The sequence below is a fragment of the Oncorhynchus gorbuscha genome, linkage group LG14 (assembly GCF_021184085.1).
Source record: "Oncorhynchus gorbuscha isolate QuinsamMale2020 ecotype Even-year linkage group LG14, OgorEven_v1.0, whole genome shotgun sequence".
NCBI classification, from domain to species: Eukaryota; Metazoa; Chordata; class Actinopteri; order Salmoniformes; family Salmonidae; genus Oncorhynchus; species Oncorhynchus gorbuscha.
Window position 1 is genome coordinate 34728930 of NC_060186.1, and position 24969 is coordinate 34753898.

A 24969-nucleotide genomic window follows, 5' to 3' on the forward strand; every position below is an offset into this window, starting at 1 on the left:
TTCTTGTCCTGTCTTGTCTTGTTTTCTTGTCCTGTCTTGTTTTCTTGTCCTGTCTTGTCTTGTTTTCTTGTCCTGTCTTGTCCTGTCCTTCTTGTCTTGTTTTCTTGTCCTGTCTTGTCTTGTCTTGTCTTGTCTTGTCTTGTCTTGTTTTCTTGTCTTGTCTTGTCTTTTTCTTGTCCTGTCTTCTTGTCCTGTCTTGTCTTGTCTTGTTTTCTTGTCCTGTCTTGTATTGTTTTCTTGTCCTGTCTTGTCTTGTCTTGTTTTCTTGTCTTGTCTTGTTTTCTTGTCCTGTCTTGTCTTGTTTTCTTGTCCTGTCTTGTTTTCTTGTCTTGTTTTCTTGTCCTGTCTTGTCTTGTGTTCTTGTCTTGTCTTGTTTTGTCCTGTCTTGTCTTGTTTTGTCCTGTCCTGTCTTGTCTTGTTTTCTTGTCCTGTCTTGTCTTGTTTTCTTGTCGTGTATTGTTTTCTTGTCCTGTCTTGTCTTGTCTTGTCTTGTTTTCTTGTCTTGTCTTGTTTTCTTGTCTTGTCTTGTCTTGTTTTCTTGTCTTGTTTTCTTGTCTTGTTTTCATGTCCTGTCTTGTTTTCTTGTCTTGTCTTGTCTTGTGTTTTCTTGTCCTGTCTTGTCTTGTTTTCTTGTCTTGTTTTCTTGTCTTGTGTTTTCTGGTCTTGTGTTTTCTGGTCTTGTGTTTTCTGGTCTTGTCTTGTGTTTTCTGGTCTTGTCTTGTGTTTTCTGGTCTTGTTTTCTTGTCTTCTCTTGTCGTGTTTTGTTTTCTTGTCTTGTCTTGTCTTGTCTTGTCTTGTTTTCTTGTCCTGTCTTGTCTTGTCTTGTTTTCTTGTCCTGTCTTGTTTTCTTGTCTTGTCTTGTGTTTTCTGGTCTTGTCTTGTGTTTTCTGGTCTTGTCTTGTGTTTTCTGGTCTTGTCTTGTGTTTTCTGGTCTTGTCTTGTGTTTTCTGGTCTTTTCTTGTGTTTTCTGGTCTTGTCTTGTGTTTTCTGGTCTTGTCTTGTGTTTTCTGGTCTTGTCTTCTTGTCTTGTCTTCTTGTCCTGTCTTGTCTTGTCTTGTCTTGTTTTCTTGTCCTGTCTTGTCTTGTCTTGTCTTGTCTTGTTTTCTTGTCCTGTCTTGTTTTCTTGTCCTGTCTTGTCTTGTTTTCTTGTCCTGTCTTGTCTTTTCTTGTCCTTTCTTGTCTTTTCTTGTCCTGTCTTGTCCTCTTGTCTTGTTTTCTTGTCTTGTTTTCTTGTCCTGTCTTGTCTTGTCTTGTTTTCTTGTCCTGTCTTGTCTTGTTTTCTTGTCCTGTCTTGTCTTGTTTTCTTGGCCTGTCTTGTCTTGTTTTCTTGGCCTGTCTTGTCTTGTTTTCTTGGCCTGTCTTGTCTTGTGTTTTCTTGTCCTGTCTTGTTTTCTTGTCCTGTCTTATCTTGTCTTGTTTTCTTGTCTTGTCTTGTTTTCTTGTCTTGTTTTTTTGTCTTTTCTTGTTTTCTTGTCCTGTCTTGTATTGTTTTCTTGTCCTGTCTTGTCTTGTCTTGTTTTCTTGTCTTGTCTTGTTTCTTGTCCTGTCTTGTTTTCTTGTCTTGTTTTCTTGTCCTGTCTTGTCTTGTTTTCTTGTCTTGTCTTGTTTTGTCCTGTCTTGTCTTGTTTTGTCCTGTCCTGTCTTGTCTTGTTTTCTTGTCCTGTCTTGTCTTGTTTTCTTTTCTTTTATTGTTTTCTTGTCCTGTCTTGTCTTGTGTTTTCTTGTCCTGTCTTGTCCTGTCTTGTCTTGTTTTCTTGTCTTGTTTTCTTGTCTTGTTTTCTTGTCCTGTCTTGTTTTCTTGTCCTGTCTTGTCTTGTTTTCTTGTCCTGTCTTGTCTTGTCTTGTTTTCTTGTCCTGTCTTGTCTTGTCTTGTTTTCTTGTCCTGTCTTGTCTTGTCCTGTCTTGTTTTCTTGTCTTGTTTTCTTGTCCTGTCTTGTTTTCTGGTCTTGTCCTGTCTTGTCGTGTTTTGTTTTCTGGTCTTTTCTTCTTGTCTTGTCTTCTTGTCCTGTCTTGTCTTGTCTTGTCTTGTTTTCTTGTCCTGTCTTGTCTTGTCTTGTTTTCTTGTCTTGTCTTGTTTTCTTGTCCTGTCTTGTCTTGTGTTTTCTTGTCCTGTCTTGTCCTGTCTTGTCTTGTTTTCTTGTCTTGTTTTCTTGTCTTATTTTCTTGTCTTGTGTTTTCTGGTCTTGTGTTTTCTTGTCTTGTGTTTTCTGGTCTTGTCTTGTGTTTTCTGGTCTTGTGTTTTCTGGTCTTGTCTTCTTGTCTTCTCTTGTCGTGTTTTGTTTTCTTGTCTTGTCTTGTCTTTCTTGTCTTGTTTTCTTGTCCTGTCTTGTCTTGTCTTGTTTTCTTGTCCTGTCTTGTCTTGTCTTGTTTTCTTGTCCTGTCTTGTTGTCTTGTCTTGTTTTCTTGTCCTGTCTTGTATTGTTTTCTTGTCCTGTCTTGTCTTGTCTTGTTTTCTTGTCTTGTCTTGTTTTCTTGTCCTGTCTTGTCTTGTCCTGTTTTCTTGTCCTGTCTTGTTTTCTTGTCTTGTTTTCTTGTCCTGTCTTGTCTTGTTTTCTTGTCTTGTCTTGTCTTGTTTTGTCCTATCTTGTCTTGTTTTGTCCAGTCCTGTCTTGTCTTGTTTTCTTGTCCTGTCTTGTCTTGTTTTCTTGTCCTGTCTTGTATTGTTTTCTTGTCCTGTCTTGTCTTGTCTTGTTTTCTTGTCTTGTCTTGTTTTCTTGTCCTGTCTTGTCTTGTCCTGTTTTCTTGTCCTGTCTTGTTTTCTTGTCTTGTTTTCTTGTCCTGTCTTGTCTTGTTTTCTTGTCTTGTCTTGTCTTGTCCTGTCTTGTCTTGTTTTGTCCTGTCCTGTCTTGTCTTGTTTTCTTGTCCTGTCTTGTCTTGTTTTCTTGTCTTGTATTGTTGTCTTGTCTTGTCTTGTTTTCTTGTCTTGTCTTGTTTTCTTGTCTTGTCTTGTCTTGTCTTGTTTTCTTGTCCTGTCTTGTCTTGTCTTGTTTTCTTGTCTTGTCTTGTTTTCTTGTCCTGTCTTGTCCTGTCTTGTCTTGTTTTCTTGTCTTGTTTTCTTGTCTTATTTTCTTGTCTTGTGTTTTCTGGTCTTGTGTTTTCTTGTCTTGTGTTTTCTGGTCTTGTCTTGTGTTTTCTGGTCTTGTGTTTTCTGGTCTTGTCTTCTTGTCTTCTCTTGTCGTGTTTTGTTTTCTTGTCTTGTCTTGTCTTGTCTTGTCTTGTTTTCTTGTCCTGTCTTGTCTTGTCTTGTTTTCTTGTCCTGTCTTGTCTTGTCTTGTTTTCTTGTCCTGTCTTGTTGTCTTGTCTTGTTTTCTTGTCCTGTCTTGTATTGTTTTCTTGTCCTGTCTTGTCTTGTCTTGTTTTCTTGTCTTGTCTTGTTTTCTTGTCTTGTCTTGTCTTGTCTTGTTTTCTTGTCTTGTTTTCTTGTCTTGTTTTCTTGTCTTGTGTTTTCTGGTCTTGTTTTCTTGTCTTGTTTTTCTGGTCTTGTCTTGTGTTTTCTGTCTTGTCTTTCTGGTCTTGTCTGGTCTTGTCTTGTGTTTTCTGGTCTTGTCTTGTGTTTTCTGGTCTTGTCTTCTTGTCTTCTCTTGTCGTGTTTTGTTTTCTTGTCTTGTCTTGTCTTGTTTTCTTGTCCTGTCTTGTCTTGTCTTGTTTTCTTGTCCTGTCTTGTCCTGTCTTGTTTTCTTGTCTTGTCTTGTGTTTTCTGGTCTTGTCTTGTGTTTTCTGGTCTTGTCTTGTGTTTTCTGGTCTTGTCTTGTGTTTTCTGGTCTTGTCTTGTGTTTTCTGGTCTTGTCTTGTGTTTTCTGGTCTTTTCTTGTGTTTTCTGGTCTTGTCTTGTGTTTTCTGGTCTTGTCTTGTGTTTTCTGGTCTTGTCTTCTTGTCTTGTCTTCTTGTCCTGTCTTGTCTTGTCTTGTCTTGTTTTCTTGTCCTGTCTTGTCTTGTTTTCTTTTCTTTTATTGTTTTCTTGTCCTGTCTTGTCTTGTTTTCTTGTCTTGTCTTGTTTTCTTGTCTTGTCTTGTTTTCTTGTCTTGTTTTCTTGTCTTGTTTTCTTGTCTTGTTTTCTTGTCCTGTCTTGTCCTGTCTTGTCTTGTTTTCTTGTCTTGTTTTCTTGTCTTGTTTTCTTGTCCTGTCTTGTTTTCTTGTCCTGTCTTGTCTTGTTTTCTTGTCTTGTCTTGTCTTTTCTTGTCCTGTCTTGTCTTGTCTTGTTTTCTTGTCCTGTCTTGTCTTGTCTTGTTTTCTTGTCTTGTCTTGTCTTGTCCTGTCTTGTTTTCTTGTCTTGTTTTCTTGTCCTGTCTTGTTTTCTGGTCTTGTCTTGTGTTTTCTGGTCTTGTCTTGTTTTTTCTGGTCTTTTCTTCTTGTCTTCTCTTGTCGTGTTTTGTTTTCTTGTCTTGTCTTGTCTTGTCTTGTTTTCTTGTCCTGTCTTGTATTTTCTTGTTTTCTTGTCCTGTCTTGTCTTGTCTTGTTTTCTTGTCCTGTATTGTCTTGTCTTGTTTTCTTGTCTTGTCTTGTTTTCTTGTCCTGTCTTGTCTTGTTTTCTTGTTATGTTGTCTTGTCTTGTTTTCTTGTCCTGTCTTGTCTTGTTTTCTTGTCCTGTCTTGTTTTCTTGTCCTGTCTTGTCTTGTTTTCTTGTCCTGTCTTGTCTGTCCTGTCTTGTCTTGTTTTCTTGTCCTGTCTTGTCTTGTCTTGTCTTCTTGTCTTGTTTCTTGTCCTGTTTTCTTGTCTTGTCTTTCCTGTTTTTGTCCTGTCTTCTTGTCCTGTCTTGTCTTGTTTTCTTGTCCTGTCTTGTTTTTCTTGTCCTGTCTTGTCTTGTCTTGTTTTCTTGTCTTGTCTTGTTTTCTTGTCCTGTCTTGTCTTGTTTTCTTGTCCTGTCTTGTTTTCTTGTCTTGTTTTCTTGTCCTGTCTTGTCTTGTTTTCTTGTCTTGTCTTGTTTTGTCTGTCTTGTCTTGTTTTGTCTTGTCCTGTCTTGTCTTGTTTTCTTGTCCTGTCTTGTCTTGTCTTGTCTTGTTTTCTTGTCCTGTCTTGTCTTGTCTTGTCTTGTTTTCTTGTCTTGTCTTGTTTTCTTGTCTTGTCTTGTCTTGTTTTCTTGTCTTGTTTTCTTGTCTTGTTTTCTTGTCCTGTCTTGTTTTCTTGTCTTGTTTTCTTGTCTTGTCTTGTCTTGTGTTTTCTTGTCCTGTCTTGTCTTGTCTTGTTTTCTTGTCTTGTCTGGTCTTGTGTTTTCTGGTCTTGTGTTTTCTGGTCTTGTCTTGTGTTTTCTGGTCTTGTCTTGTGTTTTCTGGTCTTGTTTTCTTGTCTTCTCTTGTCGTGTTTTGTTTTCTTGTCTTGTCTTGTCTTGTCTTGTCTTGTCTTGTTTTCTTGTCCTGTCTTGTCTTGTCTTGTTTTCTTGTCCTGTCTTGTTTTCTTGTTCTTGTGTTTTCTTGTCTTGTCTTGTGTTTTCTGTCTTGTCTTGTTTTTTGTCTTGTCTTGTGTTTTCTTGTCTTGTCTTGTGTTTTCTGGTCTTGTCTTGTGTTTTCTGGTCTTGTCTTGTTTTTCTGGTCTTGTCTTCTTGTCTTGTCTTCTTGTCCTGTCTTGTCTTGTCTTGTCTTGTTTTCTTGTCCTGTCTTGTCTTGTCTTGTCTTGTCTTGTTTTCTTGTCCTGTCTTGTTTTCTTGTCCTGTCTTGTCTTGTTTTCTTGTCCTGTCTTGTCTTGTCTTGTCTTTTCTTGTCCTGTCTTGTCCTTGTCTTGTTTTCTTGTATTGTCTTGTTTTCTTGTCCTGTCTTGTCTTGTCTTGTTTTCTTGTCCTGTCTTGTCTTGTTTTCTTGTCCTGTCTTGTCTTGTTTTCTTGGCCTGTCTTGTCTTGTTTTCTTGGCCTGTCTTGTCTTGTTTTCTTGGCCTGTCTTGTCTTGTGTTTTCTTGTCCTGTCTTGTTTTCTTGTCCTGTCTTATCTTGTCTTGTTTTCTTGTCTTGTCTTGTTTTCTTGTCTTGTTTTTTTGTCTTTTCTTGTTTTCTTGTCCTGTCTTGTATTGTTTTCTTGTCCTGTCTTGTCTTGTCTTGTTTTCTTGTCTTGTCTTGTTTCTTGTCCTGTCTTGTTTTCTTGTCTTGTTTTCTTGTCCTGTCTTGTCTTGTTTTCTTGTCTTGTCTTGTTTTGTCCTGTCTTGTCTTGTTTTGTCCTGTCCTGTCTTGTCTTGTTTTCTTGTCCTGTCTTGTCTTGTTTTCTTTTCTTTTATTGTTTTCTTGTCCTGTCTTGTCTTGTGTTTTCTTGTCCTGTCTTGTCTTGTGTTTTCTTGTCCTGTCTTGTCCTGTCTTGTCTTGTTTTCTTGTCTTGTTTTCTTGTCTTGTTTTCTTGTCCTGTCTTGTTTTCTTGTCCTGTCTTGTCTTGTTTTCTTGTCCTGTCTTGTCTTGTCTTGTTTTCTTGTCCTGTCTTGTCTTGTCTTGTTTTCTTGTCCTGTCTTGTCTTGTCCTGTCTTGTTTTCTTGTCTTGTTTTCTTGTCCTGTCTTGTTTTCTGGTCTTGTCCTGTCTTGTCGTGTTTTGTTTTCTGGTCTTTTCTTCTTGTCTTGTCTTCTTGTCCTGTCTTGTCTTGTCTTGTCTTGTCTTGTCTTGTTTTCTTGTCCTGTCTTGTCTTGTCTTGTTTTCTTGTCTTGTCTTGTTTTCTTGTCCTGTCTTGTCTTGTCTTTTCTTGTCCTGTCTTGTCCTGTCTTGTCTTGTTTTCTTGTCTTGTTTTCTTGTCTTATTTTCTTGTCTTGTTTTTCTGGTCTTGTGTTTTCTTGTCTTGTGTTTTCTGGTCTTGTCTTGTTTTTCTGGTCTTGTCTTTTCTTGTCTTGTCTTCTTGTCTTCTCTTGTCTTGTTTTCTGTCTTGTCTTGTTTGTTTTCTTGTCTGTCTTGTCTTGTCTTGTTTTCTTGTCCTGTCTTGTCTTGTCTTGTTTTCTTGTCCTGTCTTGTCTTGTTTTTCTTGTCCTGTCTTGTCTTGTCTTGTTTGTCTTGTCTTGTCTTGTTTTCTTGTCTGTCTTGTTTCTTTTTCTTGTCCTGTCTTGTTTTCTTGTCTTGTTTTCTTGTCCTTCTTGTCTTGTTTTCTTGTCTTGTCTTGTCTTGTCTTGTTTTTGTTGTCCTGTCTTGTCTTGTCTTGTCTTGTTTTCTTGTCTTGTCTTGTCTTGTCTTGTTTTCTTGTCCTGTCTTGTTTGTCTTGTCCTTGTTTTTCTTGTCCTGTCTTGTCCTTTCTTGTTTTGTCCTTGTCTTGTCTTGTCCTGTCTTGTCTTGTTTTCTTGTCTTGTCTTGTCTTGTCCTTGTTTGTCTTGTTTCTTGTCTTGTTTTCTTGTCTTGTCTTGTTTTCTTGTCCTGTGTCTTGTTTTCTTGTCCTGTCTTGTCTTTGTCTTTTTTCTTGTGTTTTCTTGTCTTGTCTTGTCTTGTTTTCTGTCTTGTCTTGTCTTGTTTTCTTCTTGTCTTCTTGTCTGTCTTGTCTTGTCTTGTTTTCTTGTCTTGTTTTCTTGTCTGTGTTTCTTGTTTCTTGTCTTGTCTGTCTTGTCTTGTCTTGTTTTCTTGTCTTGTCTTGTTGTCTTGTCTTGTTTTCTTGTCCTTTCTTGTCTTGTTTTTTTCTTGTCCTGTCTTGTCTTGTTTTTCTTGTCCTGTCTTGTTTGTCTTGTCCTGTCTTGTCCTGTCTTGTTTTCTTGTCTTGTCTTGTTTTCTTGTCCTGTCTTGTCTGTCTTGTCTTTTTCTTGTCTTGTTTTCTTGTCTTATTTTCTTGTCTTGTGTTTTCTGGTCTTGTGTGTTTTTTCTGGTCTTGTCTTGTCTTCTTGTGTTTTCTGGTCTTGTCTTGTGTTTTCTGGTCTTGTGTTTTCTGGTCTTGTCTTCTTGTCTTCTCTTGTCGTGTTTTGTTTTCTTGTCTTGTCTTGTCTGGTCTTGTCTTGTTTTCTTGTCCTGTCTTGTCTTGTCTTGTTTTCTTGTCCTGTCTTGTCTTGTCTTGTTTTCTTGTCCTGTCTTGTTGTCTTGTCTTGTTTTCTTGTCCTGTCTTGTATTGTTTTCTTGTCCTGTCTTGTCTTGTCTTGTTTTCTTGTCTTGTCTTGTTTTCTTGTCCTGTCTTGTCCTGTCTTGTCTTGTTTTCTTGTCTTGTTTTCTTGTCTTATTTTCTTGTCTTGTGTTTTCTGGTCTTGTGTTTTCTTGTCTTGTGTTTTCTGGTCTTGTCTTGTGTTTTCTGGTCTTGTGTTTTCTGGTCTTGTCTTCTTGTCTTCTCTTGTCGTGTTTTGTTTTCTTGTCTTGTCTTGTCTGGTCTTGTCTTGTTTTCTTGTCCTGTCTTGTCTTGTCTTGTTTTCTTGTCCTGTCTTGTCTTGTCTTGTTTTCTTGTCCTGTCTTGTTGTCTTGTCTTGTTTTCTTGTCCTGTCTTGTCTTGTTTTCTTGTCTTGTCTTGTTTTCTTGTCCTGTCTTGTCTTGTCCTGTTTTCTTGTCCTGTCTTGTTTTCTTGTCTTGTTTTCTTGTCCTGTCTTGTCTTGTTTTCTTGTCTTGTCTTGTCTTGTCTTGTCCTGTCTTGTCTTGTCTTCTTGTCTTGTGTTCTTGTCCTGTCTTGTCTTGTTTTCTTGTCCTGTCTTGTCTTGTTTTCTTGTCTTGTCTTGTCTTGTCTTGTTTTCTTGTCTTGTCTTGTTTTCTTGTCCTGTCTTGTCTTGTTTTTCTTGTCCTGTCTTGTTTTCTTGTCTTGTTTTCTTGTCCTGTCTTGTCTTGTTTTCTTGTTTGTCTTGTCCTGTCTTGTCCTGTCTTGTCTTGTTTTCTTGTCTTGTTTTCTTGTCTTGTTTTCTTGTCTTGTGTTTTCTGGTCTTGTCTTGTCTTGTCTTGTGTTTTCTTGGCCTGTCTTGTCTTGTGTTTTCTGGTCTTGTGTTTTCTGGTCTTGTCTTCTTGTCTTCTCTTGTCTTTTGTGTTTTCTTGTCTTGTCTTGTCTGTCTTGTCTTGTTTTCTTGTCCTGTCTTGTCTTGTCTTGTTTTCTTGTCCTGTCTTGTCTTGTTTGTTTTCTTGTCCTGTCTTGTCTGTCTTGTCTTGTTTTCTTGTCCTGTCTTGTCTTGTTTTCTTGTCTTGTTTTCTTGTCCTGTCTTGTCTTGTCCTTTTTCTTGTCCTGTCTTGTTTTCTTGTCTTGTTTTATTGTCCTGTCTTGTCTTGTTTTCTTGTCTTGTCTTGTCTTGTTTTGTCCTGTCTTGTCTTGTTTTGTCCTGTCCTGTCTTGTCTTGTCTTGTTTTCTTGTCCTGTCTTGTCTTGTTTTCTTGTCCTGTCTTGTATTGTTTTCTTGTCCTGTCTTGTCTTGTCTTGTTTTCTTGTCTTGTCTTGTTTTCTTGTCCTGTCTTGTCTTGTCCTGTTTTCTTGTCCTGTCTTGTTTTCTTGTCTTGTTTTCTTGTCCTGTCTTGTCTTGTTTTCTTGTCTTGTCTTGTCTTGTTTTGTCCTGTCTTGTCTTGTTTTGTCCTGTCCTGTCTTGTCTTGTTTTCTTGTCCTGTCTTGTCTTGTTTTCTTGTCTTGTATTGTTTTCTTGTCCTGTCTTGTCTTGTCTTGTTTTTCCTGTCTTGTCTTGTTTTCTTGTCTTGTCTTGTCTTGTCTTGTTTTCTTGTCCTGTCTTGTCTTGTCTTGTTTTCTTGTCTTGTCTTGTTTTCTTGTCCTGTCTTGTCTTGTGTTTTCTTGTCCTGTCTTGTCCTGTCTTGTCTTGTTTTCTTGTCTTATTTTCTTGTCTTGTGTTTTCTGGTCTTGTGTTTTCTTGTCTTGTGTTTTCTGTCTTGTCTTGTGTTTTCTGTCTTGTGTTTTCTGGTCTTGTCTTCTTGTCTTCTCTTGTCGTTTTGTTTTCTTGTCTTGTCTTGTCTGGTCTTGTCTTGTTTTCTTGTCCTGTCTTGTCTTGTCTTGTTTTCTTGTCCTGTCTTGTCTTGTCTTGTTTTCTTGTCCTGTCTTGTTGTCTTGTCTTGTTTTCTTGTCCTGTCTTGTATTGTTTTCTTGTCCTGTCTTGTCTTGTCTTGTTTTCTTGTCTTGTCTTGTTTTCTTGTCCTGTCTTGTCTTGTCCTGTTTTCTTGTCCTGTCTTGTTTTCTTGTCTTGTTTTCTTGTCCTGTCTTGTCTTGTTTTCTTGTCTTGTCTTGTCTTGTTTTGTCCTGTCTTGTCTTGTTTTGTCCTGTCCTGTCTTGTCTTGTTTTCTTGTCCTGTCTTGTCTTGTTTTCTTGTCCTGTCTTGTATTGTTTTCTTGTCCTGTCTTGTCTTGTCTTGTTTTCTTGTCTTGTCTTGTTTTCTTGTCCTGTCTTGTCTTGTCCTGTTTTCTTGTCCTGTCTTGTTTTCTTGTCTTGTTTTCTTGTCTTGTCTTGTCTTGTTTTGTCCTGTCTTGTCTTGTTTTGTCCTGTCCTGTCTTGTCTTGTTTTCTTGTCCTGTCTTGTCTTGTTTTCTTGTCTTGTATTGTTTTCTTGTCTTGTCTTGTTTTCTTGTCTTGTCTTGTCTTGTCTTGTCTTGTCTTGTTTTCTTGTCTTGTTTTCTTGTCCTGTCTTGTTTTCTTGTCCTGTCTTGTCTTGTGTTTTCTTGTCCTGTCTTGTCTTGTGTTTTCTTGTCCTGTCTTGTCTTGTTTTCTTGTCTTGTTTTCTTGTCTTGTGTTTTCTGCTCTTGTGTTTTCTGCTCTTGTGTTTTCTGGTCTTGTCTTGTGTTTTCTGGTCTTGTCTTGTGTTTTCTGGTCTTGTCTTCTTGTCTTCTCTTGTCGTGTTTTGTTTTCTTGTCTTGTCTTGTCTTGTCTTGTCTTGTTTTCTTGTCCTGTCTTGTCTTGTCTTGTTTTCTTGTCCTGTCTTGTCTTGTCTTGTTTTCTTGTCCTGTCTTGTTGTCTTGTCTTGTTTTCTTGTCCTGTCTTGTTTTCTTGTCTTGTCTTGTGTTTTCTGGTCTTGTCTTGTGTTTTCTGGTCTTGTCTTGTGTTTTCTGGTCTTTTATTGTGTTTTCTGGTCTTGTCTTGTGTTTTCTGGTCTTGTCTTGTGTTTTCTGGTCGTGTTCTTGTCTTGTCTTCTTGTCCTGTCTTGTCTTGTCTTGTCTTGTTTTCTTGTCCTGTATTGTCTTGTCTTGTTTTCTTGTCTTGTCTTGTTTTCTTGTCCTGTCTTGTCTTGTTTTCTTGTCCTGTTGTCTTGTCTTGTTTTCTTGTCCTGTCTTGTCTTGTTTTCTTGTCCTGTCTTGTTTTCTTGTCCTGTCTTGTCTTGTTTTCTTGTCCTGTCTTGTCTTGTCTTGTCGTGTTTTCTTGTCCTGTCTTGTCCTGTCTTGTCTTGTTTTCTTGTCCTGTCTTGTCTTGTCTTGTCTTCTTGTCTTGTTTCTTGTCCTGTTTTCTTGTCTTGTCTTCTTGTCCTGTTTTCTTGTCCTTTCTCCTTGTCCTGTCTTGTCTTGTCTTGTTTTCTTGTCCTGTCTTGTCTAGTTTTCTTGTCCTGTCTTGTCTTGTCTTGTTTTCTTGTCCTGTCTTGTCTTGTCTTGTTTTCTTGTCTTGTCTTGTTTTCTTGTCTTGTTTTTTTGTCTTGTCTTGTTTCCTTGTCCTGTCTTGTATTGTTTTCTTGTCCTGTCTTGTCTTGTCTTGTTTTCCTGTCTTGTCTTGTTTTCTTGTCCTGTCTTGTCTTGTCTTGTTTTCTTGTCCGGTCTTGTTGTCTTGTCTTGTTTTCTTGTCCTGTCTTGTTTTCTTGTCTTGTCTTGTTTTCTTCTTGTCTTGTGTTTTCTGGTCTTGTCTTGTGTTTTCTGGTCTTGTCTTGTCTTCTTTTCTTGTCTGGTCTTGTCTTCTTGTCTTGTCTTCTTGTCCTTGTCTTGTCTTGTCTTGTTTTCTTGTCTTGTCTTGTCTTGTTTTCTTGTCTTGTTTTCTTCTTTTGTCTTGTTTTCTTGTCCTGTCTTGTCTTGTCTTGTTTTCTTGTCCTGTTGTCTTGTCTTGTCTTCTTGTCCTGTCTTGTCCTGTCTTGTCTTGTCTTGTCTCCTTGTCCTGTCTTGTCTTGTCTTGTTTTCTTGTCCTGTCTTGTCTAGTTTTCTTGTCCTGTCTTGTCTTGTCTTGTTTTCTTGTCCTGTCTTGTTTTCTTGTCCTGTCTTGTTTTCTTGTCCTGTCTTGTCTTGTTTTCTTGTCTTGTCTTGTCTTGTTTTGTCCTGTCTTGTCTTGTTTTGTCCTGTCCTGTCTTGTCTTGTTTTCTTGTCCTGTCTTGTCTTGTTTTCTTGTCTTGTCTGTCTTGTTTGTCTTGTTTTCCTGTCTTGTCTTGTTTTCTTGTCTTGTCTTGTCTTGTCTTGTTTTCTTGTCCTGTCTTGTCTTGTGTTTTCTTGTCCTGTCTTGTCTTGTGTTTTCTTGTCCTGTCTTGTCCTGTCTTGTCTTGTTTTCTTGTCTTGTTTTCTTGTCTTGTGTTTTCTGGTCTTGTGTTTTCTTGTCTTGTGTTTTCTGGTCTTGTCTTGTGTTTTCTGGTCTTGTGTTTTCTGGTCTTGTCTTCTTGTCTTGTCTTGTCGTGTTTTGTTTTCTTGTCTTGTCTTGTCTGGTCTTGTCTTGTTTTCTTGTCCTGTCTTGTCTTGTCTTGTTTTCTTGTCCTGTCTTGTCTTGTCTTGTTTTCTTGTCCTGTCTTGTTGTCTTGTCTTGTTTTCTTGTCCTGTCTTGTATTGTTTTCTTGTCCTGTCTTGTCTTGTCTTGTTTTCTTGTCTTGTCTTGTTTTCTTGTCCTGTCTTGTCTTGTCCTGTTTTCTTGTCCTGTCTTGTTTTCTTGTCTTGTTTTCTTGTCCTGTCTTGTCTTGTTTTCTTGTCTTGTCTTGTCTTGTTTTGTCCTGTCTTGTCTTGTTTTGTCCTGTCCTGTCTTGTCTTGTTTTCTTGTCCTTCTTGTCTTGTTTTTCTTGTCTTGTCCTGTCTTGTCTTGTCTTGTTTTCTTGTCTTGTCTTGTTTTCTTGTCCTGTCTTGTCTTGTTTTCTTGTCTTGTTTTCTTGTCTTGTTTTCTTGTCTTGTCTTGTCTTGTTTTGTCTTTGTCTTGTTTTGTCCTGTCCTGTCTTGTCTTGTTTTCTTGTCCTGTCTTGTCTTGTTTTCTTGTCTTGTATTGTTTTCTTGTCTTGTCTTGTTTTCTTGTCTTGTCTTGTTTTCTTGTCTTGTCTTGTCTTGTCTTGTTTTCTTGTCTTGTTTTCTTGTCCTGTCTTGTTTTCTTGTCCTGTCTTGTCTTGTGTTTTCTTGTCCTGTCTTGTCTTGTGTTTTCTTGTCCTGTCTTGTCTTGTCTTGTTTTCTTGTCTTGTTTTCTGCTCTTGTGTTGTCTTCTTGTGTTTTCTGTCTTGTCTTGTGTTTTCTGGTCTTGTCTTGTGTTTTCTGGTCTTGTCTTCTTGTCTTCTCTTGTCTTTTTTGTTTTCTTGTCTTGTCTTGTCTTGTCTTGTTTTGTTTTCTTGTCTTGTCTTGTCTTGTCTTGTTTTCTTGTCCTGTCTTGTCTTGTCTTGTTTTCTTGTCCTGTCTTGTTTTCTTGTCTTGTCTTGTGTTTTCTTGTCTTGTCTTGTGTTTTCTGGTCTTGTCTTGTGTTTTCTGGTCTTTTCTTGTCTGGTCTTGTCTTGTGTTTTCTTGTCTTGTCTTGTGTTTTCTGGTCTTGTCTTCTTGTCTTGTCTTCTTGTCCTGTCTTGTCTTGTCTTGTCTTGTTTTCTTGTCCTGTATTGTCTTGTCTTGTTTTCTTGTCTTGTCTTGTTTTCTTGTCCTGTCTTGTCTTGTTTTCTTGTCCTGTCTTGTCTTGTCTTGTCTTGTCTTGTTTGTCTTGTCCTGTCTTGTTTTCTTGTCTTGTCTTGTTTGTTTTCTTGTCCTGTCTTGTCTTGTTTTCTTGTCCTTCTTGTCTTGTTTTCTTGTCCTGTCTTGTCTTGTCTTGTCTTCTTGTCTTGTTTCTTGTCCTGTTTTCTTTCTTGTCTTCTTGTCCTGTTTTCTTGTCTTGTCTTGTCCTGTCTTGTCTTGTCTTGTTTTCTTGTCCTGTCTTGTCTTGTCTTGTTTTCTTGTCCTGTCTTGTTTTCTTGTCCTTCTTGTCTTGTCTTGTTTTCTTGTCTTGTCTTGTTTTCTTGTCTTGTTTTTTGTCTTGTCTTGTTTCCTTGTCCTGTCTTGTATTGTTTTCTTGTCCTGTCTTGTCTTGTCTTGTTTTCTTGTCTTGTCTTGTTTTCTTGTCCTGTCTTGTCTTGTCTTGTTTTCTTGTCCTGTCTTGTTGTCTTGTCTTGTTTTCTTGTCCTGTCTTGTTTTCTTGTCTTGTCTTGTGTTTCTGGTCTTGTCTTGTGTTTTCTGGTCTTGTCTTGTGTTTTCTGGTCTTGTCTTGTGTTTTCTGGTCTTTTCTTGTGTTTTCTGGTCTTGTCTTCTTGTCTTGTCTTCTTGTCCTGTCTTGTCTTGTCTTGTTTTCTTGTCCTGTCTTGTCTTGTCTTGTCTTGTTTTCTTGTCTTGTTTTCTTGTCCTGTCTTGTCTTGTCTTGTTTTCTTCCTGTCTTGTCTTGTCTTGTCTTGTTTGTCTTGTCTTGTTTTCTTGTCCTTCTTGTTTTCTTGTCCTGTCTTGTCTTGTTTTCTTGTCCTGTCTTGTCTTTTCTTGTTCTTGTCTTGTCCTGTCTTGTTTTGTCTTGTCTTGTCTTGTCTTGTCTTGTCTTGTCTTGTTTTCTTCTTGTCTTGTCTTGTTTTCTTGTCCTGTCTTGTCTTGTTTTTCTTGTCCTGTCTTGTCTTGTCTTGTTTTCTTGTCTTCTTGTTTTCTTGTCCTGTCTTGTTTTCTTGTCTGTCTTGTCTTGTCTTGTCCTGTCTTGTTTTCTTGTCTGTCTTGTTTTCTTGTCTGTCTTGTCTTGTTTTCTTGTCCTGTCTTGTCTTGTCTTGTTTTCTTGTCTTGTTTTTTTCTTGTCCTGTCTTGTCTTGTCTTGTTTTCTTGTCCTTCTTGTCTGTCTTGTCTTGTCTTGTTTTCTTGTCTTGTCTTGTCTTGTCTTGTTTTCTTGTCCTGTCTTGTCTTGTTTTCTTGTCCTGTCTTGTCTTGTCTTGTTTTCTTGTCCTGTGTTTTCTTGTCCTGTCTTGTTTGTCTTGTCCTGTTTTCTTGTCTTGTCTTGTTTTCTTGTCTTGTCTTGTCTTGTCTTGTTTCTTGTCTTGTTTTCTTGTCCTGTCTTGTCTTGTTTGTTTGTCTTGTCTTGTCTTGTTTTGTCCTGTCCTGTCTTGTCTTGTTTTCTTGTCCTGTCTTGTCTTCTTTTCTTGTCTTGTATTGTTTTCTTGTCCTGTCTTGTCTTGTCTTGTTTTCTTGTCTTGTCTTGTTTTCTTGTCTTGTCTTGTTTTCTTGTCTTGTTTTCTTGTCTTGTCTTGTTTTCTTGTCCTTTCTTGTCTTGTGTTTTCTTGTCCTGTCTTGTCTTGTGTTTTCTTGTCCTGTCTTGTCTTGTGTTTTCTTGTCCTGTCTTGTCCTGTCTTGTCTTGTTTTCTTGTCTTGTTTTCTTGTCTTGTGTTTTCTTGTCTTGTTTTTTTCTTGTCTTGTTTTCTTGTCCTGTCTTGTATTGTTGTCTTGCCCTGTCTTGTCTTGTCTTGTCTTGTTTTCTTGTCTTGTCTTGTTTTCTTGTCCTGTCTTGTCTTGTTTTGTCCTGTCCTGTCTTGTCTTGTTTTCTTGTCCTGTCTTGTCTTGTTTTCTTTTCTTTTATTGTTTTCTTGTCCTGTCTTGTTTTGTCTTGTTTTCTTGTCTTGTCTTGTTTTCTTGTCTTGTCTTGTTTTCTTGTCTTGTTTTCTTGTCTTGTTTTCTTGTCTTGTTTTCTTGTCTTGTCTTGTCTTGTGTTTTCTTGTCCTGTCTTGTCTTGTGTTTTCTTGTCCTGTGTTGACCTGTCTTGTCTTGTTTGCTTGTCTTATTTTCTTGTCCTGTCTTGTTTTCTTGTCCTGTCTTGTTTTCTTGTCCTGTCTTGTCTTGTTTTCTTGTCCTGTCTTGTCCTGTCTTGTCTTGTCGTGTTTTCTTGTCCTGTCTTGTCCTGTCTTGTCTTGTTTTCTTGTCCTGTCTTGTCTTGTCTTGTCTTCTTGTCTTGTTTCTTGTCCTGTTTTCTTGTCTTGTCTTCTTGTCCTGTTTTCTTGTCCTGTCTCCTTGTCCTGTCTTGTCTTGTCTTGTTTTCTTGTCCTGTCTTGTCTTGTTTTCTTGTCCTGTCTTGTCTTGTCTTCTTGTCTTGTTTCTTGTCCTGTTTTCTTGTCTTGTCTTCTTGTCCTGTTTTCTTGTCCTGTCTCCTTGTCCTGTCTTGTCTTGTCTTGTTTTCTTGTCCTGTCTTGTCTAGTTTTCTTGTCCTGTCTTGTCTTGTCTTGTTTTCTTGTCCTGTCTTGTTTTCTTGTCCTGTCTTGTCTTGTCTTGTTTTCTTGTCTTGTCTTGTTTTCTTGTCTTGTTTTTTTTGTCTTGTCTTGTTTCCTTGTCCTGTCTTGTATTGTTTTCTTGTCCTGTCTTGTCTTGTCTTGTTTTCTTGTCTTGTCTTGTTTTCTTGTCCTGTCTTGTCTTGTCTTGTTTTCTTGTCCTGTCTTGTTGTCTTGTCTTGTTTTCTTGTCCTGTCTTGTTTTCTTGTCTTGTCTTGTGTTTTCTGGTCTTGTCTTGTGTTTTCTGGTCTTGTCTTGTGTTTTCTGGTCTTATCTTGTGTTTTCTGGTCTTGTCTTGTGTTTTCTGGTCTTTTCTTGTCCTGTCTTGTCTTGTTTTCTTTTCTTTTATTGTTTTCTTGTCCTGTCTTGTTTTGTCTTGTTTTCTTGTCTTGTCTTGTTTTCTTGTCTTGTTTTCTTGTCTTGTTTTCTTGTCTTGTCTTGTCTTGTGTTTTCTTGTCCTGTCTTGTCTTGTGTTTTCTTGTCCTGTGTTGACCTGTCTTGTCTTGTTTGCTTGTCTTATTTTCTTGTCCTGTCTTGTTTTCTTGTCCTGTCTTGTCTTGTTTTCTTGTCCTGTCTTGTCCTGTCTTGTCTTGTCGTGTTTTCTTGTCCTGTCTTGTCCTGTCTTGTCTTGTTTTCTTGTCCTGTCTTGTCTTTCTTGTCTTCTTGTCTTGTTTCTTGTCCTGTTTTCTTGTCTTGTCTTCTTGTCCTGTTTTCTTGTCCTGTCTCCTTGTCCTGTCTTGTCTTGTTTTCTTGTCCTGTCTTGTCTAGTTTTCTTGTCCTGTCTTGTCTTGTCTTGTTTTCTTGTCCTGTCTTGTTTTCTTGTCCTGTCTTGTCTTGTCTTGTTTTCTTGTCTTGTCTTGTTTTCTTGTCTTGTTTTTTTGTCTTGTCTTGTTTCCTTGTCCTGTCTTGTATTGTTTTCTTGTCCTGTCTTGTCTTGTCTTGTTTTCTTGTCTTGTCTTGTTTTCTTGTCCTGTCTTGTCTTGTCTTGTTTTCTTGTCCTGTCTTGTTGTCTTGTCTTGTTTTCTTGTCCTGTCTTGTTTTCTTGTCTTGTCTTGTGTTTTCTGGTCTTGTCTTGTGTTTTCTGGTCTTGTCTTGTGTTTTCTGGTCTTATCTTGTGTTTTCTGGTCTTGTCTTGTGTTTTCTGGTCTTTTCTTGTGTTTTCTGGTCTTGTCTTCTTGTCTTGTCTTCTTGTCCTGTCTTGTCTTGTCTTGTTTTCTTGTCCTGTCTTGTCTTGTTTTCTTGTCTTGTTTTCTTCTCTTGTTTTGTTTTCTTGTCCTGTCTTGTCTTGTCTTGTTTTCTTGTCCTGTTGTCTTGTCTTGTCTTCTTGTCCTGTCTTGTCTTGTTTTCTTGTCCTGTCTTGTTTTCTTGTCCTGTCTTGTCTTGTTTTCTTGTCCTGTCTTGTCTTTTCTTGTCCTGTCTTGTCTTTTCTTGTCCTGTCTTGTCCTCTCTTGTCTTGTTTTCTTGTCCTGTCTTGTTTTCTTGTCCTGTCTTGTCTTGTCTTGTTTTCTTATCTTGTCTTGTCTTGTTTTCTAGGCCTGTCTTGTCTTGTTTTCTTGGCCTGTCTTGTCTTGTTTTCTTGGCCTGTCTTGTCTTGTGTTTTCTTGTCCTGTCTTTTCTTGTCTTGTTTTCTTGTCTTGTTTTCTTGTCTTGTTTTCTTGTCTTGTCTTGTCTTGTGTTTTCTTGTCCTGTCTTGTCTTGTGTTTTCTTGTCCTGTCTTGTCCTGTCTTGTCTTGTTTTCTTGTCCTGTTTTCTTGTCCTGTCTTGTTTTCTTGTCTTGTTTTCTTGTCCTGTCTTGTCTTGTTTTCTTGTCCTGTCTTGTCATGTTTTCTTGTCCAGTCTTGTCTTGTTTTCTTGTCCTGTCTTGTCTTGTGTTTTCTTGTCCTGTCTTGTCTTGTGTTTTCTTGTCCTGTCTTGTCTTGTCTTGTCTTGTGTTTTCTTGTCCTGTCTTGTCCTGTCTTGTTTTCTTGTCCTGTCTTGTTTTCTTGTCCTGTCTTGTCTTGTGTTTTCTTGTCCTGTCTTGTCTTGTGTTTTCTTGTCCTGTCTTGTCTTGTTTTCTTGTCCTGTCTTGTCTTGTCTTCTTGTCTTGTTTCTTGTCCTGTTTTCTTATCTTGTCTTGTCCTGTTTTCTTGTCTTGTCCTGTTTTCTTGTCCTGTCTTGTCTTGTTTTCTTGTCCTGTCTTGTCTTGTTTTCTTGTCCTGTCTTGTCTTGTCTTGTTTTCTTGTCCTTTCTTGTCTTGTTTTCTTGTCCTTTCTTGTCTTGTTTTCTTGTCTTGTCTTGTTGTCTTGTCCTGTCTTGTCTTGTTTTCTTGTCCTGTCTTGTTTTCTTGTCCTGTCTTGTTTTTTTTGTCCTGTCTTGTCCTGTCTTGTCTTGTTTTCTTGTCCTGTCTTGTCTTGTGTTTTCTTGTCCTGTCTTGTCTTGTGTTTTCTTGTCCTGTCTTGTGTTTTCTTGTCCTGTCTTGTGTTTTCTTGTCCTGTCTTGTCTTGTTTTCTTGTCTTGTCTTGTTTTGTCCTGTCCTGTTTTGTTTTCTTGTCCTGTCTTGTCTTGTTTTCTTGTCCTATCTTGTCTTGTCTTGTTTTCTTGTCTTGTCTTGTTTTCTTGTCCTGTCTTGTTTTCTTGTCTTGTTTTCTTGTCTTGTTTTCTTGTCCTGTCTTGTTTTCTTGTCTTGTTTTCTTGTCTTCTTGTCTTGTCTTGTTTTCTTGTCTTGTCTTGTTTTCTTGTCCTTCTTGTTTTCTTGTCTTGTTTTCTTGTCTTGTCTTGTTTTGTCCTGTCCTGTCTTGTTTTCTTGTCCTGTCTTGTCTTGTTTTCTTGTCCTGTCTTGTTTTCTTGTCTTGTTTTCTTGTCCTGTCTTGTCTTGTTTTCTTGTCCTGTCTTGTTTTCTTGTCTTGTTTTCTTGTCCTGTCTTGTCTTGTTTTCTTGTCCTGTCTTGTTTTCTTGTCCTGTCTTGTTTTCTTGTCTTGTTTTCTTGTCCTGTCTTGTCTTGTTTTCTTGTCCTGTCTTGTTTTCTTGTCTTGTTTTCTTGTCCTGTCTTGTCTTGTTTTCTTGTCCTGTCTTGTTTTCTTGTCCTGTCTTGTCTTGTGTTTTCTTGTCCTGTCTTGTCTTGTGTTTTCTTGTCTTGTTTTCTTGTCTTGTTTTCTTGTCCTGTCTTGTCTTGTTTTCTTGTCCTGTCTTGTCCTGTCTTGTCCTGTCTTGTCCTGTCCTGTCTTGTTTTCTTGTCCTTTCTTGTCTTGTGTTGTCTTGTCCTGTCTTGTCTTGTGTTTTCTTGTCCTGTCTTGTCTTGTTTTCTTGTCCTGTCTTGTCTTGTGTTTTCTTGTCCTGTCTTGTCTTGTGTTTTCTTGTCCTGTCTTGTCTTGTGTTTTCTTGTCCTGTCTTGTCTTGTGTTTTCTTGTCCTATCTTGTTTTCTTGTCCTGTCTTGTCTTCTTGTCCTGTCTTGTCTTGTCTTGTTTTCTCGTCCTGTCTCGTCTTGTTTTTTTGTCCTGTCTTGTCTTGTTTTCTTGTCCTGTCTTGTCTTGTTTTCTTGACCTGTCTTGTCTTCTGTCTTGTCTTGTCTTGTTTTCTTGTCTTGTCTCGTCTTGTTTTCTTGTCCTGTCTTGTCTTGTTTTCTTGTCTTGTCTTGTTTTCTTGTCCTGTCTTGTCTTCTTGTCCTGTCTTGTCTTGTCTTGTTTTCTTGTCTTGTCTGGTCTTGTCTTCTTTTCTTGTCTTCTCTAGTCTTGTGTTTTCTGGTCTTGTGTTTTCTGGTATTGTGTTTTCTGGTCTTGTCTTCTTTTCTTGTGTTTTCTTGTCTTGTCGTGTCTTGTGTTTTCTTGTCTTGTCTTGTCTTGTCTTGTTGTCTTGTCTTGTTTTCTTGTCGTGTCTTGAGTTTTCTTGTCGTGTCTTGTGTTTTCTTGTCTTGTCGTGTTTTCTTGTCTTGTCGTGTTTTCTTGTCTTGTCGTGTGTTTTCTTGTCTTGTCTTGTCTTGTCTTCTTGTCGTGTCTTCTCTTCTTGTCGTGTCTTGTGTTTTCTTGTCGTGTCGTGTCTTGTGTTTTCTTGTCGTGTCTTGTGTTTTCTTGTCGTGTCTTGTATTATCTTGTCGTGTCTTGTGTTTTCTTGTCGTGTCGTGTCTTGTGTTTTCTTGTCTTGTCTTGTCTTGTTTTCTTGTCTTGTCTTGTCTTGTTTTCTTGTCTTGTCTGGTCTTGTCTTCTTTTCTTGTCTTCTCTAGTCTTGTGTTTTCTGGTCTTGTGTTTTCTGGTCTTGTGTTTTCTGGTCTTGTCTTCTTTTCTTGTGTTTTCTTGTCTTGTCGTGTCTTGTGTTTTCTTGTCTTGTCTTGTCTTGTCTTGTTGTCTTGTCTTGTTTTCTTGTCGTGTCTTGTCCTGTCTTGTCTTGTCTTGTTTTCTTGTCTTGTCTTGTTTTCTTGTCCTGTCTTGTTTTCTTGTCTTGTTTTCTTGTCTTGTCTTGTTTTGTCCTGTCCTGTCTTGTTTTGTTTTCTTGTCCTGTCTTGTCTTGTTTTCTTGTCCTGTCTTGTTTTCTTGTCTTGTTTTCTTGTCCTGTCTTGTCTTGTTTTCTTGTCCTGTCTTGTTTTCTTGTCTTGTTTTCTTGTCCTGTCTTGTCTTGTTTTCTTGTCCTGTCTTGTTTTCTTGTCCTGTCTTGTCTTGTTTTCTTGTCCTGTCTTGTCTTGTGTTTTCTTGTCCTGTCTTGTCTTGTGTTTTCTTGTCTTGTTTTCTTGTCTTGTTTTCTTGTCCTGTCTTGTCTTGTTTTCTTGTCCTGTCTTGTCCTGTCTTGTCCTGTCTTGTCCTGTCTTGTTTTCTTGTCCTTTCTTGTCTTGTGTTGTCTTGTCCTGTCTTGTCTTGTGTTTTCTTGTCCTGTCTTGTCTTGTTTTCTTGTCCTGTCTTGTCTTGTGTTTTCTTGTCCTGTCTTGTCTTGTGTTTTCTTGTCCTGTCTTGTCTTGTGTTTTCTTGTCCTGTCTTGTCTTGTGTTTTCTTGTCCTATCTTGTTTTCTTGTCCTGTCTTGTCTTCTTGTCCTGTCTTGTCTTGTCTTGTTTTCTCGTCCTGTCTCGTCTTGTTTTTTTGTCCTGTCTTGTCTTGTTTTCTTGTCCTGTCTTATCTTGTTTTCTTGACCTGTCTTGTCTTCTGTCTTGTCTTGTCTTGTTTTCTTGTCTTGTCTCGTCTTGTTTTCTTGTCCTGTCTTGTCTTGTTTTCTTGTCTTGTCTTGTTTTCTTGTCCTGTCTTGTCTTCTTGTCCTGTCTTGTCTTGTCTTGTTTTCTTGTCTTGTCTAGTCTTGTTTTCTTGTCTTGTCTGGTCTTGTCTTCTTTTCTTGTCTTCTCTAGTCTTGTGTTTTCTGGTCTTGTGTTTTCTGGTCTTGTGTTTTCTGGTCTTGTCTTCTTTTCTTGTGTTTTCTTGTCTTGTCGTGTCTTGTGTTTTCTTGTCTTGTCTTGTCTTGTCTTGTTGTCTTGTCTTGTTTTCTTGTCGTGTCTTGTGTTTTCTTGTCGTGTCTTGTGTTTTCTTGTCTTGTCGTGTTTTCTTGTCTTGTCGTGTTTTCTTGTCTTGTCGTGTGTTTTCTTGTCTTGTCTTGTCTTGTCTTCTTGTCGTGTCTTCTCTTCTTGTCGTGTCTTGTGTTTTCTTGTCGTGTCGTGTCTTGTGTTTTCTTGTCGTGTCTTGTGTTTTCTTGTCGTGTCTTGTATTATCTTGTCGTGTCTTGTGTTTTCTTGTCGTGTCGTGTCTTGTGTTTTCTGGTCTTGTGTTTTCTGGTCTTGTGTTTTCTGGTCTTGTCTTCTTTTCTTGTGTTTTCTTGTCTTGTCGTGTCTTGTGTTTTCTTGTCTTGTCTTGTCTTGTCTTGTTGTCTTGTCTTGTTTTCTTGTCGTGTCTTGTGTTTTCTTGTCGTGTCTTGTGTTTTCTTGTCTTGTCGTGTTTTCTTGTCTTGTCGTGTTTTCTTGTCTTGTCGTGTGTTTTCTTGTCTTGTCTTGTCTTGTCTTGTCTTCTTGTCGTGTCTTCTCTTCTTGTCGTGTCTTGTGTTTTCTTGTCGTGTCGTGTCTTGTGTTTTCTTGTCGTGTCTTGTGTTTTCTTGTCGTGTCTTGTGTTATCTTGTCGTGTCTTGTGTTTTCTTGTCGTGTCGTGTCTTGTGTTTTCTTGTCTTGTCGTGTTTTCTTGTCTTGTGTTTTCTTGTCTTGTCGTGTCTTGTGTTTTCTTGTCTTGTCGTGTCTTGTCGTGTCTTGTGTTGTCTTGTCCTGTCGTCTTGTCTTGTGTTTTCTTGTCTTGTCTTGTGTTTTCTTGTCGTGTCTTGTGTTTTCTTGTCATGTCTTGTGTTTTCTTGTCGTGTCTTGTGTTTTCTTGTCGTGTCTTGTCTTGTCGTGTCTTGTGTTTTCTTGTCGTGTCTTTGTGTTTTCTTGTCGTGTCTTGTGTTTTCTTGTCTTGTGTTTTCTTGTCTTGTCGTGTCTTGTGTTTTCTTGTCTTGTCTTGTGTTTTCTTGTCGTGTCTTGTCTTGTCTTGTGTTTTCTTGTCGTGTCTTGTCTTGTTTTCTTGTCCTGTCTTGTCTTGTTTTCTTGTCCTGTCTTGTCTTGTGTTTTCTTGTCCTGTCTTGTCTTGTGTTTTCTTGTCCTGTCTTGTCTTGTTTTCTTGTCCTGTCTTGTCTTGTCTTCTTGTCTTGTTTCTTGTCCTGTTTTCTTATCTTGTCTTGTCCTGTTTTCTTGTCTTGTCCTGTGTTTTCTTGTCCTGTCTTGTCTTGTTTTCTTGTCCTGTCTTGTCTTGTTTTCTTGTCCTGTCTTGTCTTGTCTTGTTTTCTTGTCCTTTCTTGTCTTGTTTTCTTGTCCTTTCTTGTCTTGTTTTCTTGTCTTGTCTTGTTGTCTTGTCCTGTCTTGTCTTGTTTTCTTGTCCTGTCTTGTTTTCTTGTCCTGTCTTGTTTTTTTGTCCTGTCTTGTCCTGTCTTGTCTTGTTTTCTTGTCCTGTCTTGTCTTGTGTTTTCTTGTCCTGTCTTGTCTTGTGTTTTCTTGTCCTGTCTTGTGTTTTCTTGTCCTGTCTTGTGTTTTCTTGTCCTGTCTTGTCTTGTTTTCTTGTCTTGTCTTGTTTTGTCCTGTCCTGTTTTGTTTTCTTGTCCTGTCTTGTCTTGTTTTCTTGTCCTATCTTGTCTTGTCTTGTTTTCTTGTCTTGTCTTGTTTTCTTGTCCTGTCTTGTTTTCTTGTCTTGTTTTCTTGTCCTGTCTTGTTTTCTTGTCTTGTTTTCTTGTCCTGTCTTGTCTTGTCTTGTTTTCTTGTCTTGTCTTGTTTTCTTGTCCTGTCTTGTTTTCTTGTCTTGTTTTCTTGTCTTGTCTTGTTTTGTCCTGTCCTGTCTTGTTTTGTTTTCTTGTCCTGTCTTGTCTTGTTTTCTTGTCCTGTCTTGTTTTCTTGTCTTGTTTTCTTGTCCTGTCTTGTCTTGTTTTCTTGTCCTGTCTTGTTTTCTTGTCTTGTTTTCTTGTCCTGTCTTGTCTTGTTTTCTTGTCCTGTCTTGTTTTCTTGTCCTGTCTTGTCTTGTTTTCTTGTCCTGTCTTGTCTTGTGTTTTCTTGTCCTGTCTTGTCTTGTGTTTTCTTGTCTTGTTTTCTTGTCTTGTTTTCTTGTCCTGTCTTGTCTTGTTTTCTTGTCCTGTCTTGTCCTGTCTTGTCCTGTCTTGTCCTGTCTTGTTTTCTTGTCCTTTCTTGTCTTGTGTTGTCTTGTCCTGTCTTGTCTTGTGTTTTCTTGTCCTGTCTTGTCTTGTTTTCTTGTCCTGTCTTGTCTTGTGTTTTCTTGTCCTGTCTTGTCTTGTGTTTTCTTGTCCTGTCTTGTCTTGTGTTTTCTTGTCCTGTCTTGTCTTGTGTTTTCTTGTCCTATCTTGTTTTCTTGTCCTGTCTTGTCTTCTTGTCCTGTCTTGTCTTGTCTTGTTTTCTTGTCCTGTCTCGTCTTGTTTTTTGTCCTGTCTTGTCTTGTTTTCTTGTCCTGTCTTGTCTTGTTTTCTTGACCTGTCTTGTCTTCTGTCTTGTCTTGTCTTGTTTTCTTGTCTTGTCTTGTCTTGTTTTCTTGTCCTGTCTTGTCTTGTTTTCTTGTCTTGTCTTGTTTTCTTGTCCTGTCTTGTCTTCTTGTCCTGTCTTGTCTTGTCTTGTTTTCTTGTCTTGTCTAGTCTTGTTTTCTTGTCTTGTCTGGTCTTGTCTTCTTTTCTTGTCTTCTCTAGTCTTGTGTTTTCTGGTCTTGTGTTTTCTGGTCTTGTGTTTTCTGGTCTTGTCTTCTTTTCTTGTGTTTTCTTGTCTTGTCGTGTCTTGTGTTTTCTTGTCTTGTCTTGTCTTGTCTTGTTGTCTTGTCTTGTTTTCTTGTCGTGTCTTGTGTTTTCTTGTCGTGTCTTGTGTTTTCTTGTCTTGTCGTGTTTTCTTGTCTTGTCGTGTTTTCTTGTCTTGTCGTGTGTTTTCTTGTCTTGTCTTGTCTTGTCTTCTTGTCGTGTCTTCTCTTCTTGTCGTGTCTTGTGTTTTCTTGTCGTGTCGTGTCTTGTGTTTTCTTGTCGTGTCTTGTGTTTTCTTGTCGTGTCTTGTATTATCTTGTCGTGTCTTGTGTTTTCTTGTCGTGTCGTGTCTTGTGTTTTCTTGTCTTGTCTTGTTTTCTTGTCTTGTCTTGTCTTGTTTTCTTGTCTTGTCTGGTCTTGTCTTCTTTTCTTGTCTTCTCTAGTCTTGTGTTTTCTGGTCTTGTGTTTTCTGGTCTTGTGTTTTCTGGTCTTGTCTTCTTTTCTTGTGTTTTCTTGTCTTGTCGTGTCTTGTGTTTTCTTGTCTTGTCTTGTCTTGTCTTG